General features: G+C 54.0%; 1 protein-coding gene across 1 annotated transcript in view; it reads left to right on the plus strand.

Moving 5' to 3' along the window:
• TMEM132E (transmembrane protein 132E) overlaps positions 1-16,622 on the plus strand; it is a 619,388-nt gene that overhangs the window by 266,378 nt on the left and 336,388 nt on the right. The window lies entirely within an intron of this gene.

Consider the following 16,622-nt stretch of genomic DNA (forward strand, 5'->3'; position numbering starts at 1 on the left):
TCCATCCAGCTCAGGGCTGTCTACCCAGATTGGCAGAGGCTTCTCCGAGGTTGCAGGCAGGAGTCTCTCTCAGCCCTATCTCGTTGGAGATGCTGCCAGGGAGGGAAAGCAGGAACCTAGATGCTCTTTCCAGAGGGGCTCCATCCCCTATGGGGAATCTCTTCCCGTGCTCACTCAGGTAATCTCCCATTCAAATACATACCAGAGCAGACCCTGCTTAGCAAAGAGGACAAGTCATGCTTGCTACCACAAGACCAGCTCTCCTGATAGGCACAGAGGAAGCTGCCATATACTGAGTCAGACCCTTGGTCCATCCAGCTCAGGGCTGTCTACCCAGACTGGCAGCAGAGGCTTCTCCGAGGTTGCAGGCAGGAGTCTCTCTCAGCCCTATCTCGTTGGAGATGCTGCCAGGGAGGGAAAGAAGGAACCTAGATGCTCTTTCCAGAGGGGCTCCATCCCCTAAGGGGAATCTCTTCCCGTGCTAACACAGGTAGTCTCCCATTCAAATACATACCAGGGCAGACCCTGCTTAGCAAAGAGGAAAAGTCATGCTTGCTACCACAAGACCAGCTCTCCTGATAGGAACAGAGGAAGCTGCCATATACTGAGTCAGACCCTGGGTCCATCCAGCTCAGGGCTGTCTACCCAGACTGGCAGCAGAGGCTTCTCCGAGGTTGCAGGCAGGAGTCTCTCTCAGCCCTATCTCGTCTGAGATGCTGCCAGGGAGGGAAAGCAGGAACCTAGATGCTCTTTCCAGAGGGGCTCCATCCCCTAAGGGGAATCTCTTCCCGTGCTGCAACAGGTAGTCTCCCATTCAAATACATACCAGGGCAGACCCTGCTTAGCAAAGAGGAAAAGTCATGCTTGCTACCACAAGACCAGCTCTCCTGATAGGAACAGAGGAAGCTGCCATATACTTTTTCAGACCCTGGGTCCATCCAGCTCAGGGCTGTCTACCCAGACTTGCAGCAGAGGCTTCTCCAAGGTTGCAGGCAGGAGTCTCTCTCAGCCCTATCTCGTTGGAGATGCTGCCAGGCAGGGAAAGAAGGAACCTAGGTGCTCTTTCCAAAGGGGCTCCATCCCCTATGGGGAATCTCTTCCCGTGCTCACACAGGTAGTCTCCCATTCAAATACATACCAGGGCACACCCTGCTTAGCAAAGAGGTCAAGTCATGCTTGCTACCACAAGACCAGCTCTCCTGATAGGAACAGAGGAAGCTCCCATATACTGAGTCAGACCCTTGGTCCATCCAGCTCAGGGCTGTCTACCCAGATTGGCAGAGGCTTCTCCAAGGTTGCAGGCAGGAGTCTCTCTCAGCCCTATATCGTTGGAGATGCTGCCAGGGAGGGAAAGCAGGAACCTAGATGCTCTTTCCAGAGGGGCTCCATCCCCTAAGGGGAATCTCTTCCCGTGCTGCAACAGGTAGTCTCCCATTCAAATACATACCAGGGCAGACCCTGCTTAGCAAAGAGGAAAAGTCATGCTTGCTACCACAAGACCAGCTCTCCTGATAGGAACAGAGGAAGCTGCCATATACTTTTTCAGACCCTGGGTCCATCCAGCTCAGGGCTGTCTACCCAGACTTGCAGCAGAGGCTTCTCCAAGGTTGCAGGCAGGAGTCTCTCTCAGCCCTATCTCGTTGGAGATGCTGCCAGGCAGGGAAAGAAGGAACCTAGGTGCTCTTTCCAAAGGGGCTCCATCCCCTATGGGGAATCTCTTCCCGTGCTCACACAGGTAGTCTCCCATTCAAATACATACCAGGGCACACCCTGCTTAGCAAAGAGGTCAAGTCATGCTTGCTACCACAAGACCAGCTCTCCTGATAGGAACAGAGGAAGCTCCCATATACTGAGTCAGACCCTTGGTCCATCAAGCTCAGGGCTGTCTACCCAGATTGGCAGAGGCTTCTCCAAGGTTGCAGGCAGGAGTCTCTCTCAGCCCTATATCGTTGGAGATGCTGCCAGGGAGGGAAAGCAGAAACCTAGATGCCCTTTCCAGAGGGGCTCCATCCCCTAAGGGGAATCTCTTCCCGTGCTCACACAGGTAGTCTCCCATTCAAATACATACCAGGGCAGACCCTGCTTAGCAAAGAGGACAAGTCATGCTTGCTACCACAAGACCAGCTCTCCTGATAGGAACAGAGCAAGCTGCCATATACTGAGTCAGACCCTGGGTCCATCCAGCTCAAGGATGTCTACCCAGACTGGCAGCGGCTTCTCCAAGGTTGCAGGCAGGAGTTTCTCTCAGCCATATCTCGTTGGAGATGCTGCCAGGGAGGGAAAGCAGGAACCTAGATGCTCTTTCCAGAGGGGCTCCATCCCCTAAGGGGAATCTCTTCCCGTGCTCACACAGGTGGTCTCCCATTCAAATACATACTAGGGCAGACCCTGCTTAGCAAAGAGGACCAGTCATGCTTGCTACCACAAGACCAGCTCTCCTGATAGGAACACAGGAAGCTGCCATATACTGAGTCTGACCCTTGGTCCATCTAGCTCAAGACTGTCTACCCAGACTGTCCCCAGAGGCTTCTCCGAGGTTGCAGGCAGGAGTCTCTCTCAGCCCTATCTCATTGGAGATGCTGCCAGGGAGGGAAAGAAGGAACCTAGATGCTCTCTCCAGAGGGGCCCCATCCCCTATGTGGAATCTCTTCCCGTGCTCGCACAGGTGGTCTCACATTCAAATACATACCAGGGCAGACCCTGCTTAGCAAAGAGGACAAATCATGCTTGCTACCACGAGACCAACCCTCCTGATAGGAACAAGGGAAGCTGCCATATACTGAGTCACACCCTGGGTCCATCCAGCTCAGGGCTGTCTACCCAGACTGGCAGCAGCGGCTTCTCCGAGGTTGCAGGCAGGAGTCTCTCTCATCCCTATCTCGTTGGAGATGCTGCCAGGGAGGGAAAGCAGGAACCTAGATGCTCTTTCCAGAGGGGCTCCATCCCCTAAGGGGAATCTCTTCCCGTGCTCACACAGGTAATCTCCCATTCAAATACATACCAGGGCAGACCCTGCTTAGCAAAGAGGACAAGTCATGCTTGCTACCACAAGACCAGCTCTCCTGATAGGAACAGAGGAAGCTGCCATATACTGAGTCAGACCCTTGGTCCATCCAGCTCAGGGCTGTCTACCCAGACTGGCAGCAGAGGCTTCTCCGAGGTTGCAGGCAGGAGTCTCTCTCAGCCCTATCTCGTTGGAGATGCTGCCAGGGAGGGAAAGAAGGAACCTAGATGCTCTTTCCAGAGGGGCTCCATCCCCTAAGGGGAATCTCTTCCCGTGCTAACACAGGTAGTCTCCCATTCAAATACATACCAGGGCAGACCCTGCTTAGCAAAGAGGAAAAGTCATGCTTGCTACCACAAGACCAGCTCTCCTGATAGGAACAGAGGAAGCTGCCATATACTGAGTCAGACCCTGGGTCCATCCAGCTCAGGGCTGTCTACCCAGACTGGCAGCAGAGGCTTCTCCGAGGTTGCAGGCAGGAGTCTCTCTCAGCCCTATCTCGTTGGAGATGCTGCCAGGGAGGGAAAGCAGGAACCTAGATGCTCTTTCCAGAGGGGCTCCATCCCCTAAGGGGAATCTCTTCCAGTGCTCCAACAGGTAGTCTCCCATTCAAATACATACCAGGGCAGACCCTGCTTAGCAAAGAGGAAAAGTCATGCTTGCTACCACAAGACCAGCTCTCCTGATAGGAACAGAGGAAGCTGCCATATACTTTGTCAGACCCTGGGTCCATCCAGCTCAGGGCTGTCTACCCAGACTTGCAGCAGAGGCTTCTCCAAGGTTGCAGGCAGGAGTCTCTCTCAGCCCTATCTCGTTGGAGATGCTGCCAGGCAGGGAAAGAAGGAACCTAGGTGCTCTTTCCAAAGGGGCTCCATCCCCTATAGGGAATCTCTTCCCGTGCTCACACAGGTAGTCTCCCATTCAAATACATACCAGGGCACACCCTGCTTAGCAAAGAGGTCAAGTCATGCTTGCTACCACAAGACCAGCTCTCCTGATAGGAACAGAGGAAGCTCCCATATACTGAGTCAGACCCTTGGTCCATCCAGCTCAGGGCTGTCTACCCAGATTGGCAGAGGCTTCTCCAAGGTTGCAGGCAGGAGTCTCTCTCAGCCCTATATCGTTGGAGATGCTGCCAGGGAGGGAAAGCAGAAACCTAGATGCCCTTTCCAGAGGGGCTCCATCCCCTAAGGGGAATCTCTTCCCGTGCTCACACAGGTAGTCTCCCATTCAAATACATACCAGGGCAGACCCTGCTTAGCAAAGAGGACAAGTCATGCTTGCTACCACAAGACCAGCTCTCCTGATAGGAACAGAGCAAGCTGCCATATACTGAGTCAGACCCTGGGTCCATCCAGCTCAAGGATGTCTACCCAGACTGGCAGCGGCTTCTCCAAGGTTGCAGGCAGGAGTTTCTCTCAGCCATATCTCGTTGGAGATGCTGCCAGGGAGGGAAAGCAGGAACCTAGATGCTCTTTCCAGAGGGGCTCCATCCCCTAAGGGGAATCTCTTCCCGTGCTCACACAGGTGGTCTCCCATTCAAATACATACCAGGGCAGACCCTGCTTAGCAAAGAGGACCAGTCATGCTTGCTACCACAAGACCAGCTCTCCTGATAGGAACACAGGAAGCTGCCATATACTGAGTCTGACCCTTGGTCCATCTAGCTCAAGACTGTCTACCCAGACTGTCCCCAGAGGCTTCTCCGAGGTTGCAGGCAGGAGTCTCTCTCAGCCCTATCTCATTGGAGATGCTGCCAGGGAGGGAAAGAAGGAACCTAGATGCTCTCTCCAGAGGGGCCCCATCCCCTATGTGGAATCTCTTCCCGTGCTCGCACAGGTGGTCTCACATTCAAATACATACCAGGGCAGACCCTGCTTAGCAAAGAGGACAAGTCATGCTTGCTACCACGAGACCAACCCTCCTGATAGGAACAGAGGAAGCTGCCATATACTGAGTCACACCCTGGGTCCATCCAGCTCAGGGCTGTCTACCCAGACTGGCAGCAGCGGCTTCTCCGAGGTTGCAGGCAGGAGTCTCTCTCATCCCTATCTCGTTGGAGATGCTGCCAGGGAGGGAAAGCAGGAACCTAGATGCTCTTTCCAGAGGGGCTCCATCCCCTAAGGGGAATCTCTTCCCGTGCTCACACAGGTAATCTCCCATTCAAATACATACCAGGGCAGACCCTGCTTAGCAAAGAGGACAAGTCATGCTTGCTACCACAAGACCAGCTCTCCTGATAGGAACAGAGGAAGCTGCCATATACTGAGTCACACCCTGGGTCCATCCAGCTCATGACTGTCTACCCAGACTGGCAGCAGAGGCTTCTCCGAGGTTGCAGGCAGGAGTCTCTCTCATCCCTATCTCGTTGGAGATGCTGCCAGGGAGGGAAAGCAGGAACCTAGATGCTCTTTCCAGAGGGGCTCCATCCCCTAAGGGGAATCTCTTCCCGTGCTCACACAGGTAATCTCCCATTCAAATACATACCAGGGCAGACCCTGCTTAGCAAAGAGGACAAGTCATGCTTGCTACCACAAGACCAGCTCTCCTGATAGGAACAGAGAAAGCTTCCATATACTGAGTCAGACCCTGGGTCCATCCAGCTCAGGGCTGTCTACCCAGACTGGCAGCAGAGGCTTCTCCGAGGTTGCAGGCAGGAGTCTCTCTCAGCCCTATCTCGTTGGAGATGCTGCCAGGGAGGGAAAGCAGGAACCTAGATGCTCTTTCCAGAGGGGCTCCATCCCCTAAGGGGAATCTCTTCCAGTACTCCAACAGGTAGTCTCCCATTGAAATACATACCAGGGCAGACCCTGCTTAGCAAAGAGGAAAAGTCATGCTTGCTACCACAAGACCAGCTCTCCTGATAGGAACACAGGAAGCTGCCATATACTGAGTCAGACCCTGGGTCCATCCAGCTCAGGGCTGTCTACCCAGACTTGCAGCAGAGGCTTCTCCAAGGTTGCAGGCAGGAGTCTCTCTCAGCCCTATCTCGTTGGAGATGCTGCCAGGCAGGGAAAGAAGGAACCTAGGTGCTCTTTCCAAAGGGGCTCCATCCCCTATGGGGAATCTCTTCCCGTGCTCACACAGGTAGTCTCCCATTCAAATACATACCAGGGCACACCCTGCTTAGCAAAGAGGTCAAGTCATGCTTGCTACCACAAGACCAGCTCTCCTGATAGGAACACAGGAAGCTGCCATATACTGAGTCTGACCCTTGGTCCATCTAGCTCAAGACTGTCTACCCAGACTGTCCCCAGAGGCTTCTCCGAGGTTGCAGGCAGGAGTCTCTCTCAGCCCTATCTCATTGGAGATGCTGCCAGGGAGGGAAAGAAGGAACCTAGATGCTCTCTCCAGAGGGGCCCCATCCCCTATGTGGAATCTCTTCCCGTGCTCGCACAGGTGGTCTCACATTCAAATACATACCAGGGCAGACCCTGCTTAGCAAAGAGGACAAATCATGCTTGCTACCACGAGACCAACCCTCCTGATAGGAACAAGGGAAGCTGCCATATACTGAGTCACACCCTGGGTCCATCCAGCTCAGGGCTGTCTACCCAGACTGGCAGCAGCGGCTTCTCCGAGGTTGCAGGCAGGAGTCTCTCTCATCCCTATCTCGTTGGAGATGCTGCCAGGGAGGGAAAGCAGGAACCTAGATGCTCTTTCCAGAGGGGCTCCATCCCCTAAGGGGAATCTCTTCCCGTGCTCACACAGGTAATCTCCCATTCAAATACATACCAGGGCAGACCCTGCTTAGCAAAGAGGACAAGTCATGCTTGCTACCACAAGACCAGCTCTCCTGATAGGAACAGAGGAAGCTGCCATATACTGAGTCAGACCCTTGGTCCATCCAGCTCAGGGCTGTCTACCCAGACTGGCAGCAGAGGCTTCTCCGAGGTTGCAGGCAGGAGTCTCTCTCAGCCCTATCTCGTTGGAGATGCTGCCAGGGAGGGAAAGAAGGAACCTAGATGCTCTTTCCAGAGGGGCTCCATCCCCTAAGGGGAATCTCTTCCCGTGCTAACACAGGTAGTCTCCCATTCAAATACATACCAGGGCAGACCCTGCTTAGCAAAGAGGAAAAGTCATGCTTGCTACCACAAGACCAGCTCTCCTGATAGGAACAGAGGAAGCTGCCATATACTGAGTCAGACCCTGGGTCCATCCAGCTCAGGGCTGTCTACCCAGACTGGCAGCAGAGGCTTCTCCGAGGTTGCAGGCAGGAGTCTCTCTCAGCCCTATCTCGTTGGAGATGCTGCCAGGGAGGGAAAGCAGGAACCTAGATGCTCTTTCCAGAGGGGCTCCATCCCCTAAGGGGAATCTCTTCCAGTGCTCCAACAGGTAGTCTCCCATTCAAATACATACCAGGGCAGACCCTGCTTAGCAAAGAGGAAAAGTCATGCTTGCTACCACAAGACCAGCTCTCCTGATAGGAACAGAGGAAGCTGCCATATACTTTGTCAGACCCTGGGTCCATCCAGCTCAGGGCTGTCTACCCAGACTTGCAGCAGAGGCTTCTCCAAGGTTGCAGGCAGGAGTCTCTCTCAGCCCTATCTCGTTGGAGATGCTGCCAGGCAGGGAAAGAAGGAACCTAGGTGCTCTTTCCAAAGGGGCTCCATCCCCTATAGGGAATCTCTTCCCGTGCTCACACAGGTAGTCTCCCATTCAAATACATACCAGGGCACACCCTGCTTAGCAAAGAGGTCAAGTCATGCTTGCTACCACAAGACCAGCTCTCCTGATAGGAACAGAGGAAGCTCCCATATACTGAGTCAGACCCTTGGTCCATCCAGCTCAGGGCTGTCTACCCAGATTGGCAGAGGCTTCTCCAAGGTTGCAGGCAGGAGTCTCTCTCAGCCCTATATCGTTGGAGATGCTGCCAGGGAGGGAAAGCAGAAACCTAGATGCCCTTTCCAGAGGGGCTCCATCCCCTAAGGGGAATCTCTTCCCGTGCTCACACAGGTAGTCTCCCATTCAAATACATACCAGGGCAGACCCTGCTTAGCAAAGAGGACAAGTCATGCTTGCTACCACAAGACCAGCTCTCCTGATAGGAACAGAGCAAGCTGCCATATACTGAGTAAGACCCTGGGTCCATCCAGCTCAAGGATGTCTACCCAGACTGGCAGCGGCTTCTCCAAGGTTGCAGGCAGGAGTTTCTCTCAGCCATATCTCGTTGGAGATGCTGCCAGGGAGGGAAAGCAGGAACCTAGATGCTCTTTCCAGAGGGGCTCCATCCCCTAAGGGGAATCTCTTCCCGTGCTCACACAGGTGGTCTCCCATTCAAATACATACCAGGGCAGACCCTGCTTAGCAAAGAGGACCAGTCATGCTTGCTACCACAAGACCAGCTCTCCTGATAGGAACACAGGAAGCTGCCATATACTGAGTCTGACCCTTGGTCCATCTAGCTCAAGACTGTCTACCCAGACTGTCCCCAGAGGCTTCTCCGAGGTTGCAGGCAGGAGTCTCTCTCAGCCCTATCTCATTGGAGATGCTGCCAGGGAGGGAAAGAAGGAACCTAGATGCTCTCTCCAGAGGGGCCCCATCCCCTATGTGGAATCTCTTCCCGTGCTCGCACAGGTGGTCTCACATTCAAATACATACCAGGGCAGACCCTGCTTAGCAAAGAGGACAAGTCATGCTTGCTACCACGAGACCAACCCTCCTGATAGGAACAGAGGAAGCTGCCATATACTGAGTCACACCCTGGGTCCATCCAGCTCAGGGCTGTCTACCCAGACTGGCAGCAGCGGCTTCTCCGAGGTTGCAGGCAGGAGTCTCTCTCATCCCTATCTCGTTGGAGATGCTGCCAGGGAGGGAAAGCAGGAACCTAGATGCTCTTTCCAGAGGGGCTCCATCCCCTAAGGGGAATCTCTTCCCGTGCTCACACAGGTAATCTCCCATTCAAATACATACCAGGGCAGACCCTGCTTAGCAAAGAGGACAAGTCATGCTTGCTACCACAAGACCAGCTCTCCTGATAGGAACAGAGGAAGCTGCCATATACTGAGTCACACCCTGGGTCCATCCAGCTCATGACTGTCTACCCAGACTGGCAGCAGAGGCTTCTCCGAGGTTGCAGGCAGGAGTCTCTCTCATCCCTATCTCGTTGGAGATGCTGCCAGGGAGGGAAAGCAGGAACCTAGATGCTCTTTCCAGAGGGGCTCCATCCCCTAAGGGGAATCTCTTCCCGTGCTCACACAGGTAATCTCCCATTCAAATACATACCAGGGCAGACCCTGCTTAGCAAAGAGGACAAGTCATGCTTGCTACCACAAGACCAGCTCTCCTGATAGGAACAGAGAAAGCTTCCATATACTGAGTCAGACCATGGGTCCATCCAGCTCAGGGCTGTCTACCCAGACTGGCAGCAGAGGCTTCTCCGAGGTTGCAGGCAGGAGTCTCTCTCAGCCCTATCTCGTTGGAGATGCTGCCAGGGAGGGAAAGCAGGAACCTAGATGCTCTTTCCAGAGGGGCTCCATCCCCTAAGGGGAATCTCTTCCAGTACTCCAACAGGTAGTCTCCCATTGAAATACATACCAGGGCAGACCCTGCTTAGCAAAGAGGAAAAGTCATGCTTGCTACCACAAGACCAGCTCTCCTGATAGGAACACAGGAAGCTGCCATATACTGAGTCAGACCCTGGGTCCATCCAGCTCATTGCTGTCTACCCAGAATGGCAGCATCGGCTTCTCCGAGGTTGCAGGCAGGAGTCTCTCTCAGCCCTATCTCGTTGGAGATGCTGCCAGGGAGGGAAAGAAGGAACCTAGATACTCTTTCCAGAGGGGCTCCATCCCCTAAGCGGAATCTCTTCCCGTGCTCACACAGGTAATCTCCCATTCAAATACATACCAGGGCAGACCCTGCTTAGCAAAGAGGAAAAGTCATGCTTGCTACCACTAGACCAGCTCTCCTGATAGGAACAGAGGAAGCTGCCATATACTGAGTCAGACCCTGGGTCCATCCAGCTCAGGGCTGTCTACCCAGACTGGCAGCAGAGGCTTCTCCGAGGTTGCAGGCAGGAGTCTCTCTCAGCCCTATATCGTTGGAGATGCTGCCAGGCAGCGAAAGAAGGAACCTAGATGCTCTTTCCAAAGGGGCTCCATCCCCTATGGGGAATCTCTTCCCGTGCTCACACAGGTAGTCTCCCATTCAAATACATACCAGGGCACACCCTGCTTAGCAAAGAGGTCAAGTCATGCTTGCTACCACAAGACCAGCTCTCCTGATAGGAACACAGGAAGCTCCCATATACTGAGTCAGACCCTTGGTCCATCCAGCTCAGGGCTGTCTACCCAGATTGGCAGAGGCTTCTCCAAGGTTGCAGGCAGGAGTCTCTCTCAGCCCTATATCGTTGGAGATGCTGCCAGGGAGGGAAAGCAGAAACCTAGATGCCCTTTCCAGTGGGGCTCCATCCCCTAAGGGGAATCTCTTCCCGTGCTCACACAGGTAGTCTCCCATTCAAATACATACCAGGGCAGACCCTGCTTAGCAAAGAGGACAAGTCATGCTTGCTACCACAAGACCAGCTCTCCTGATAGGAACAGAGCAAGCTGCCATATACTGAGTCAGACCCTGGGTCCATCCAGCTCAAGGATGTCTACCCAGACTGGCAGCGGCTTCTCCAAGGTTGCAGGCAGGAGTTTCTCTCAGCCATATCTCGTTGGAGATGCTGCCAGGGAGGGAAAGCAGGAACCTAGATGCTCTTTCCAGAGGGGCTCCATCCCCTAAGGGGAATCTCTTCCCGTGCTCACACAGGTGGTCTCCCATTCAAATACATACCAGGGCAGACCCTGCTTAGCAAAGAGGACCAGTCATGCTTGCTACCACAAGACCAGCTCTCCTGATAGGAACACAGGAAGCTGCCATATACTGAGTCTGACCCTTGGTCCATCTAGCTCAAGACTGTCTACCCAGACTGTCCCCAGAGGCTTCTCCGAGGTTGCAGGCAGGAGTCTCTCTCAGCCCTATCTCATTGGAGATGCTGCCAGGGAGGGAAAGAAGGAACCTAGATGCTCTCTCCAGAGGGGCCCCATCCCCTATGTGGAATCTCTTCCCGTGCTCGCACAGGTGGTCTCACATTCAAATACATACCAGGGCAGACCCTGCTTAGCAAAGAGGACAAGTCATGCTTGCTACCACGAGACCAACCCTCCTGATAGGAACAGAGGAAGCTGCCATATACTGAGTCACACCCTGGGTCCATCCAGCTCAGGGCTGTCTACCCAGACTGGCAGCAGCGGCTTCTCCGAGGTTGCAGGCAGGAGTCTCTCTCATCCCTATCTCGTTGGAGATGCTGCCAGGGAGGGAAAGCAGGAACCTAGATGCTCTTTCCAGAGGGGCTCCATCCCCTAAGGGGAATCTCTTCCCGTGCTCACACAGGTAATCTCCCATTCAAATACATACCAGGGCAGACCCTGCTTAGCAAAGAGGACAAGTCATGCTTGCTACCACAAGACCAGCTCTCCTGATAGGAACAGAGGAAGCTGCCATATACTGAGTCACACCCTGGGTCCATCCAGCTCATGACTGTCTACCCAGACTGGCAGCAGAGGCTTCTCCGAGGTTGCAGGCAGGAGTCTCTCTCATCCCTATCTCGTTGGAGATGCTGCCAGGGAGGGAAAGCAGGAACCTAGATGCTCTTTCCAGAGGGGCTCCATCCCCTAAGGGGAATCTCTTCCCGTGCTCACACAGGTAATCTCCCATTCAAATACATACCAGGGCAGACCCTGCTTAGCAAAGAGGACAAGTCATGCTTGCTACCACAAGACCAGCTCTCCTGATAGGAACAGAGAAAGCTTCCATATACTGAGTCAGACCCTGGGTCCATCCAGCTCAGGGCTGTCTACCCAGACTGGCAGCAGAGGCTTCTCCGAGGTTGCAGGCAGGAGTCTCTCTCAGCCCTATCTCGTTGGAGATGCTGCCAGGGAGGGAAAGCAGGAACCTAGATGCTCTTTCCAGAGGGGCTCCATCCCCTAAGGGGAATCTCTTCCAGTACTCCAACAGGTAGTCTCCCATTGAAATACATACCAGGGCAGACCCTGCTTAGCAAAGAGGAAAAGTCATGCTTGCTACCACAAGACCAGCTCTCCTGATAGGAACACAGGAAGCTGCCATATACTGAGTCAGACCCTGGGTCCATCCAGCTCAGGGCTGTCTACCCAGACTGGCAGCAGAGGCTTCTCCGAGGTTGCAGGCAGGAGTCTCTCTCAGCCCTATCTCGTTGGAGATGCTGCCAGGGAGGGAAAGAAGGAACCTAGATACTCTTTCCAGAGGGGCTCCATCCCCTAAGCGGAATCTCTTCCCGTGCTCACACAGGTAATCTCCCATTCAAATACATACCAGGGCAGACCCTGCTTAGCAAAGAGGAAAAGTCATGCTTGCTACCACTAGACCAGCTCTCCTGATAGGAACAGAGGAAGCTGCCATATACTGAGTCAGACCCTGGGTCCATCCAGCTCAGGGCTGTCTACCCAGACTGGCAGCAGAGGCTTCTCCGAGGTTGCAGGCAGGAGTCTCTCTCAGCCCTATATCGTTGGAGATGCTGCCAGGCAGCGAAAGAAGGAACCTAGATGCTCTTTCCAAAGGGGCTCCATCCCCTATGGGGAATCTCTTCCCGTGCTCACACAGGTAGTCTCCCATTCAAATACATACCAGGGCACACCCTGCTTAGCAAAGAGGTCAAGTCATGCTTGCTACCACAAGACCAGCTCTCCTGATAGGAACACAGGAAGTTCCCATATACTGAGTCAGACCCTTGGTCCATCCAGCTCAGGGCTGTCTACCCAGATTGGCAGAGGCTTCTCCGAGGTTGCAGGCAGGAGTCTCTCTCAGCCCTATCTCGTTGGAGATGCTGCCAGGGAGGGAAAGCAGGAACCTAGATGCTCTTTCCAGAGGGGCTCCATCCCCTAAGGGGAATCTCTTCCAGTGCTCAAACAGGTAGTCTCCCATTCAAATACATACCAGGGCAGACCCTGCTTAGCAAAGACTACAAGTCATGCTTGCTACCACAAGACCAGCTCTCCTGATAGGAACAGAGGAAGCTGCAATATACTGAGTCGACCCTGGGTCCATCCAGCTCAGGGCTGTCTACCGAGACTGGCAGCAGAGGCTTCTCCGAGGTTGCAGGCAGGAGTCTCTCTCAGCCCTATCTCGTTGGAGATGCTGCCAGGGAGGGAAAGAAGGAACCTAGATGCTCTTTCCAAAGGGGCTCCATCCCCTAAGGGGAATCTCTTCCCGTGCTCACACAGGTAGTCTCCCATTTAAATAATACCAGGGCAGACCCTGCTTAGCAAAGAGGACAAGTCATGCTTGTTACCAAAAGACCAGCTCTCCTGATAGGAACAGAGGAAGCTGCCATATACTGAGTCAGACCCTGGGTCCATCCAGCTCAGGGCTGTCTACCCAGACTGGCAGCAGAGGCTTCTCTGAGGTTGCAGGCAGGAGTCTCTCTCAGCCCTATCTCGTTGGAGATGCTGCCAGGGAGGGAAAGAAGGAACCTAGATGCTCTTTCCAGAGGGGCTCCATCCCCTAAGGGGAATCTCTTCCCGTGCTAACACAGGTAGTCTCCCATTCAAATACATACCAGGGCAGACCCTGCTTAGCAAAGAGGAAAAGTCATGCTTGCTACCACAAGACCAGCTCTCCTGATAGGAACAGAGGAAGCTGCCATATACTGAGTCAGACCCTGGGTCCATCCAGCTCAGGGCTGTCTACCCAGACTGGCAGCAGAGGCTTCTCCGAGGTTGCAGGCAGGAGTCTCTCTCAGCCCTATCTCGTTGGAGATGCTGCCAGGCAGAGAAAGAAGGAACCTAGATGCTCTTTCCAAAGGGGCTCCATCCCCTATGGGGAATCTCTTCCCGTGCTCACACAGGTAGTCTCCCATTCAAATACATACCAGGGCACACCCTGCTTAGCAAAGAGGTCAAGTCATGCTTGCTACCACAAGACCAGCTCTCCTGATAAGGAACACAGGAAGTTCCCATATACTGAGTCAGACCCTTGGTCCATCCAGCTCAGGGCTGTCTACCCAGATTGGCAGAGGCTTCTCCGAGGTTGCAGGCAGGAGTCTCTCTCAGCCCTATCTCGTTGGAGATGCTGCCAGGGAGGGAAAGCAGGAACCTAGATGCTCTTTCCAGAGGGGCTCCATCCCCTAAGGGGAATCTCTTCCAGTGCTCAAACAGGTAGTCTCCCATTCAAATACATACCAGGGCAGACCCTGCTTAGCAAAGACTACAAGTCATGCTTGCTACCACAAGACCAGCTCTCCTGATAGGAACAGAGGAAGCTGCCATATACTGAGTCGACCCTGGGTCCATCCAGCTCAGGGCTGTCTACCCAGACTGGCAGCAGAGGCTTCTCCGAGGTTGCAGGCAGGAGTCTCTCTCAGCCCTATCTCGTTGGAGATGCTGCCAGGGAGGGAAAGAAGAAACCTAGATGCTCTTTCCAGAGGGGCTCCATCACCTAAGGGGAATCTCTTCCCGTGCTCACACAGGTAATCTCCCATTCAAATACATACCAGGGCAGACCCTGCTTAGCAAAGAGGACAAGTCATGCTTGCTACCACAAGACCAGCTCTCCTGAAAGGAACACAGGAAGCTGCCATATACTGAGTCAGACCCTGGGTCCATCCAGCTCAGGGCTGTCTACCCAGACTGGCAGCAGAGGCTTCTCCGAGGTTGCAGGCAGGAGTCTCTCTCAGCCCTATCTCGTTGGAGATGCTGCCAGGGAGGGAAAGAAGGAACCTAGATGCTCTTTCCAGAGGGGCTCCATCCCCTAAGCAGAATCTCTTCCCGTGCTCACACAGGTAATCTCCCATTCAAATACATACCAGGGCAGACCCTGCTTAGCAAAGAGGAAAAGTCATGCTTGCTACCACAAGACCAGCTCTCCTGATAGGAACAGAGGAAGCTGCCATATACTGAGTCAGACCCTGGGTCCAACCAGCTCAGGGCTGTCTACCCAGACTGGCAGCAGAGGCTTCTCCGAGGTTGCAGGCAGGAGTCTCTCTCAGCCCTATCTCGTTGGAGATGCTGCCAGGCAGCGAAAGAAGGAACCTAGATGCTCTTTCCAAAGGGGCTCCATGCCCTATGGGGAATCTCTTCCCGTGCTCACACAGGTAGTCTCCCATTCAAATACATACCAGGGCACACCCTGCTTAGCAAAGAGGTCAAGTCATGCTTGCTACCACAAGACCAGCTCTCCTGATAGGAACACAGGAAGTTCCCATATACTGAGTCAGACCCTTGGTCCATCCAGCTCAGGGCTGTCTACCCAGATTGGCAGAGGCTTCTCCGAGGTTGCAGGCAGGAGTCTCTCTCAGCCCTATCTCGTTGGAGATGCTGCCAGGGAGGGAAAGCAGGAACCTAGATGCTCTTTCCAGAGGGGCTCCATCCCCTATGGGGAATCTCTTCCCGTGCTCACTCAGGTAATCTCCCATTCAAATACATACCAGAGCAGACCCTGCTTAGCAAAGAGGACAAGTCATGCTTGCTACCACAAGACCAGCTCTCCTGATAGGAACAGAGGAAGCTGCCATATACTGAGTCAGACCCTTGGTCCATCCAGCTCAGGGCTGTCTACCCAGACTGGCAGCAGGCGGCTTCTCCAAGGTTGCAGGCAGGAGTCTCTCTCAGCCCTATCTCGTTGGAGATGCTGCCAGGCAGCGAAAGAAGGAACCTAGATGCTCTTTCCAAAGGGGCTCCATCCCCTATGGGGAATCTCTTCCCGTGCTCACACAGGTAGTCTCCCATTCAAATACATACCAGGGCACACCCTGCTTAGCAAAGAGGTCAAGTCATGCTTGCTACCACAAGACCAGCTCTCCTGATAGGAACACAGGAAGTTCCCATATACTGAGTCAGACCCTTGGTCCATCCAGCTCAGGGCTGTCTACCCAGATTGGCAGAGGCTTCTCCGAGGTTGCAGGCAGGAGTCTCTCTCAGCCCTATCTCGTTGGAGATGCTGCCAGGGAGGGAAAGCAGGAACCTAGATGCTCTTTCCAGAGGGGCTCCATCCCCTATGGGGAATCTCTTCCCGTGCTCACTCAGGTAATCTCCCATTCAAATACATACCAGAGCAGACCCTGCTTAGCAAAGAGGACAAGTCATGCTTGCTACCACAAGACCAGCTCTCCTGATAGGAACAGAGGAAGCTGCCATATACTGAGTCAGACCCTTGGTCCATCCAGCTCAGGGCTGTCTACCCAGACTGGCAGCAGAGGCTTCTCCGAGGTTGCAGGCAGGAGTCTCTCTCAGCCCTATCTCGTTGGAGATGCTGCCAGGGAGGGAAAGAAGGAACCTAGATGCTCTTTCCAGAGGGGCTCCATCCCCTAAGGGGAATCTCTTCCCGTGCTAACACAGGTAGTCTCCCATTCAAATACATACCAGGGCAGACCCTGCTTAGCAAAGAGGAAAAGTCATGCTTGCTACCACAAGACCAGCTCTCCTGATAGGAACAGAGGAAGCTGCCATATACTGAGTCAGACCCTGGGTCCATCCAGCTCAGGGCTGTCTACCCAGACTGGCAGCAGAGGCTTCTCCGAGGTTGCAGGCAGGAGTCTCTCTCAGCCCTATCTCGTTGGAGATGCTGCCAGGGAGGGAAAGCAGGAACCTAGATGCTC

The sequence above is a fragment of the Hemicordylus capensis genome, chromosome 12 (genome assembly GCF_027244095.1).
Source record: "Hemicordylus capensis ecotype Gifberg chromosome 12, rHemCap1.1.pri, whole genome shotgun sequence".
NCBI classification, from domain to species: domain Eukaryota; kingdom Metazoa; phylum Chordata; class Lepidosauria; order Squamata; family Cordylidae; genus Hemicordylus; species Hemicordylus capensis.